Raw genomic sequence first — 5181 nt, forward strand, 5'->3', positions numbered from 1 at the left:
TTGGTTTTTTTTTTTTTTTTTTTTTTTTTCTTTTTCTCTCGCGCATGCGTAGATCGCATCACTGAGAATGTCGACTACATCAGAAATCTCAATGGAGGACGTAATGGAAACGTACAGTGGATGTTGCACGGAAGCTGTCAGCCCGTCAACAGGAGCAGCAATAAAAAAGAGGAAAGTGTCGACAGGCAAGGGAACAGAGCCTTTAAAAGATGGGATGACGTCGGTCAGGAATATAACTGGTTGGTTACTGACAACGGCGATGAATGACCTTATCGGCAAAACATTCACGGTGGAAAGGAAGAAATTATTCTCGCAGAAGGTTATGGAACTGGAGAAAGCGGTGTCACTCATGGTGATGCAATGTGGGGTGGCGAATGCGAAGCTGGAGGAATGCAGGGATAGCAATGGGAAGCTAATGGAGAAATTGTGTGCAGCCAAAGTGGAAATGGAGATGCTGAAAAGTGGACGGAAAGAAGCAGAGGCAAAAGTGATCAGCTCAAAAAGTGGGAGAAGTGAACCGGATTTAATGCCTCCGCCGACAGAGGTACCTACATATGCCCAGAAGACGAGGGAACGGACAAGTGGAATGACGATAGGACCGGAGAAAGAGGCAACGGAAAGGGCAAGATCAAGGTCAACCAGGAGGAGCAGAATAAGGAAAGAATGTAAAGGGCAAAGACCGGCAACACCTTTTGAGCTCAAAGTAGGAAGTGACGAAACTGGCAAAGAGAAAGAAGAAATTTGGATGGAAGTAATGAAGAAAGTAACGGTCCCGAAACTAACATTAGTAAAAAGAGCGGATAAACTAATTATAACGCCGGAAGATGAAGAAACAAGGAGCGCACTCAAGAGCATAGCTAGTAAGGATGGAAAGATGGTGGAAAGGGAAGCAAGATGGCCCAAGATGATGGTCAAAGGGGTAGATAAGGAAATAACAGGGGACCAAATACCTAGAGCAATAGCGTTCTCCAACAGGGAAATTGGGATTGAATTGGTGGAAGTGGACAAGGTGATGAGGCCACTGTTTAGAAAGGGACCACGGGATAGTGAAATGGTGAATTGGGTCATAGAGGTGGCACCGAAGTTGTATGAGGGCATTAAAAAATCAGGATATTTGTACATCAAATGGAGCAGATGTAGGGTGCAGGAGTTTGATGATGTGTCCCAATGTTTTAAATGCTTGAAATTCGGACACATTATGAAGGGATGCAAGAAGGAAAACTTCACTTGCAAATATTGTGCTGGGGAACATGACTCGAGGACATGCCCGAACCCTGAAGCGATCAAATGCGTGAATTGTGCGCAAAGACAAATTGCAACACACGGAGACTGCATAGCCAGAGAAAGGAGGATTAGGGATACACTGCGGAAGACGGACTACGGCGGATTGGAGGGGCAAGAGGATAAGACGTCATGAGGCCGAGTGATGGGGCAATGGATCCGTCAATATCGGAGTTGACGGAGAATATTAGAATGGAACATATCAATGGAGATGGGAGTATCAAGATAGTGCAGATTAACACAGCAAGGACGGCATGTGCAAATGAGGAGTTGTTATCATACTGCCAGGAAAACGAGGTGGATATGGCCCTCATCCAAGAGCCGTACACTAGGAATGGGAGGCTGGTTGGACTGGAGACGGCACCGTACAGGGTGATATTGGGTAGAGCTGAGCGGATACCAGGATCTAGGAACACGAGGATTGGCTCGGCGGTGGTGGTGTTCAACCCTGACTTGGTGGTTATGGCATGTGGGGAGCTAATTACAACGAATGTTGTAGTAGTTAAGATGATGTTGGGAGAAGGTAGGATGATTGCCTTGATATCTGCATACTTCAGGTATAGAATCTCAACAGAGAGACATATAACGGAGCTAGATGCGGTAATGGAGAAATTACGGTGTCCTGTATTGGTGTGTGCAGATGTGAATGCAAGATCAAGGAAGTGGTTCGATCGGAAGAACAATGACAGGGGCAGGATGGTGGAAGAATGGGTGGACAGACGGGGATTAAATATCCTGAATGTGTCGGGCCAGCCATACACCTTTTCTGGTCCTAGAGGGTGTTCGAATATAGACATATCGCTCATAAATAAAGAGGCGTTGGAGCTGATGACAGACAGTAACTGGAAGGTGATAGATGGGGAGATTACGTCGGACCATAGGATGATACAATTAGAAATGAACCTAGGTAAACCGCAAGGTAGCAAGGGGCCCGAAAGGAGATATGCTGAGAACATGGCGGATTGGACGCGTTTCGAAAGTGCGATCTACAGGGAAATGGAAATCAAGAGAGGGGATTTTGAAGAAAGGGACATAGATGGGAAGGTGGACATATTGATGGAAGCAATCAAAAAGGCAGCGTCAGAGACTATACCACGCAGAAGAATAAAGAAAAGGAGCAAGCCCCCATGGTGGAATCATGAACTTAAGGAAAAAAGAAAGGAACTGAGGAGGGCACAACGGGAGTATGAAAGAGCGGGAGACGAACGCAGACAGGAGAAACGGATTATATATAACAGAAAGAGAAACGATTACGTGAAGACACTGAGGGATAGTAAAAGAAGGTCGTGGAGGGAATTCGCTAGCTCGATCAAGACGGACATGTGGGGTTGCTGCTATAAGTGGATCAGTAAGGGATCTAGGGAGCAAGGGGTAATGACATCCAAACTCAAAGATGATGGAAGTTTTACTAACAATGCCCAGGAAACGGTGGAGTATATATTAGGCAAACTCATCCCCACGGACAATGAAAGAAGAAGTGATGTGGCGGAACCAGAAAGATCGGCAAGAACAGAAGCAGGAGTTACCATGGAAGAAGTGAGGAGGTCGATCTGGAGAATGAACCCCAGAAAGGCACCGGGGGAGGACGCAATCACGGGCATGATGTTAAGGAAAGCTTGGGGTGCTATAGCGGAGTGGCTTACCATTATTGCGAATGAAGTACTGCAAGAGGGGTACTTTCCTAGAGCTTGGAGAAATGCTAGAGTGATCATGCTGAAGAAAAGTAAGGAAGCAGATAGCAAAATGGTAAAATCGTATAGACCGGTGAGTCTACTACCGGTAGTGGCGAAAGTGGTAGAACATTTAATGGTAAAGAAACTTAACAATGAAGTGGAGGACAAGTTGGATCCGGCGCAGCATGGATTCACGATGGGTAAGTCCACAGAAACAGCGCTAGCGGAATTGACCGGATGGGTGGCAGGCAGGGAGGAGAAATATGTCATTGGAGCCTTTCTTGACATAACAGGGGCTTTCGATAATGTTCGATGGGGACCACTATTGGAGGACATGAGGGAGTTGGGGGCGAGTATGAAATCCATTGAACTGGCGAGGAGCTACCTGACGGATAGAACTGCGGTGATGTTTGAGGGGGGAGTTACAGCGAAGGTAACTTTGAACAAGGGATGCCCTCAGGGGTCGAACTACGGTCCGTATTTATGGAAGATAGTGGCGAACGGGATCCTAGCCAAGGAAATTCCAGAATATGAAAAACGCATTGCATATGCTGATGACTTTGTGATACTGACGGCGGGAAACTCCAAGAGGGAGATCATTGAGAGAATGGAGAAGAGCCTGGAAGATCTACCGAATTGGGCAGGCAGATTAGGACTCACCTTCTCGGAAAGGAAATGTAAGGCAATGATGATGAAGGGTAAACTGTGGACGGGATTCACGATCAAAATGGGTAATGGAAAGATGGCCATGACGAAGTGTATGAAGTACCTGGGAATACATATTGGAGAAAGAATGACGTACACTCCGCATGTCATGCATTTGGGAAGTACGGCGGAGGAAATGTACAGTAGACTGAGAGCGGCTTGTGGAATAGACTGGGGTACCGATCAGAAGACGGCAGAGGTAATTTATAAGGCGGTATTCCTGCCTAAAGTAATGTACGGAGCAAGGTTTTGGGCAGATGGAATAAAGAACATTCGCACTAGGAGAAAATTGGAATCCCTGCAAAGGAGAGCATTGCTGGCAATCACGGGGGCCTACAGAACGACGTCGACGGTAGCGCTACAGCTCATCGCAGGTCAACCACCATTAGATTTAATGGTCAGACTGGAGCAGAAGAGAAAGAAGAATCCTGGCGATTATGTACGAGATCGGAAGCTTATGTTAGAAGAATGGCAGGCAAGGGTGGATGGTGCTGAAAAAGGGAACTGGACCAGGAAAATAATCAGGAATGTGGAAAGAAGAATTGAAATACCTATGGAGTTGGACCATTACGTGGTCCAGTACCTGGGGGGCCATGGGGATTTTAAGAGCAAGTTGTTCGAACTTAATCTAGTGGATGATCCGAAATGTGAGTGTGGAAGAGGTGAAGATTCACCGATACATGCCATTCAAGAATGCGGACTTACAATGGAACATAGATGGGAATTGGAGGATACATTGCGGAGAATGGGAATGGATTGGCCGGAGGATATGGGATGCATATTATCAACAAGATTAGCATTTGAGGCCTTCCGCAATTTCTCAAGGAAAACATTGATGGAGAAAAAAGCAAGAAGGGATGAGCATAACGGCGATGTGCTGGGCGATTAAATGGAGAACTGGAGTGGTTGTCAAGTTGACAACCACAATGCCCTCCAGCAAGGGGCGTAGAATTCTACTGGGGTAATAATTATGCCGGTCGTAAGAGGCGATCATAATAGTCGACGGCTGCTGTCGCTAAAACAGGGGTGGTAACCTTATAACCCCCAGGACGAGCGTCCGGGAGGGGCTCACCCGGGCCCGGTTACATCAACCAAGCAGGGTAGACGACCGCGAGGCTTCGGCCGACGAGCAACTGTCGAACAGGCCACCAGCCTGGGTTACCGTAAGGAGCCAAAAAGGTTCTACGGGCGGGGGAGGGCCCCGGGTCATGGCGCTCGTCTAGAACGGGAAAGTCGTGACCCGCTCCCCCGGCACTTGCGTACGGACCGACGCCGTCGCTCCGTGCGCAGTGTTGGCTTGGCTTCGTAGTGGCAGTTGCAGTAGCAACTATGTGGTTATGGCCAAGCTTGGTCAGGAACATGTTGTTGGGTGATAGGTTAGCTCACTCGATCAGTGAGAACTGGTTGTGCTGGGCGAGACGCTCCCTGACTTCTTGTTCTGCTCTACCGGTGGGAGTCAATCACCGGAGGTGTAGACGCCTACCAGATGCGTTTAGTGGCCGGGATAGGGTCACGCCCCAAC

This window comes from Daktulosphaira vitifoliae, unplaced genomic scaffold (assembly GCF_025091365.1).
Source record: "Daktulosphaira vitifoliae isolate Bord-2020 unplaced genomic scaffold, ASM2509136v1 Scaffold_3, whole genome shotgun sequence".
Taxonomy (NCBI): domain Eukaryota; kingdom Metazoa; phylum Arthropoda; class Insecta; order Hemiptera; family Phylloxeridae; genus Daktulosphaira; species Daktulosphaira vitifoliae.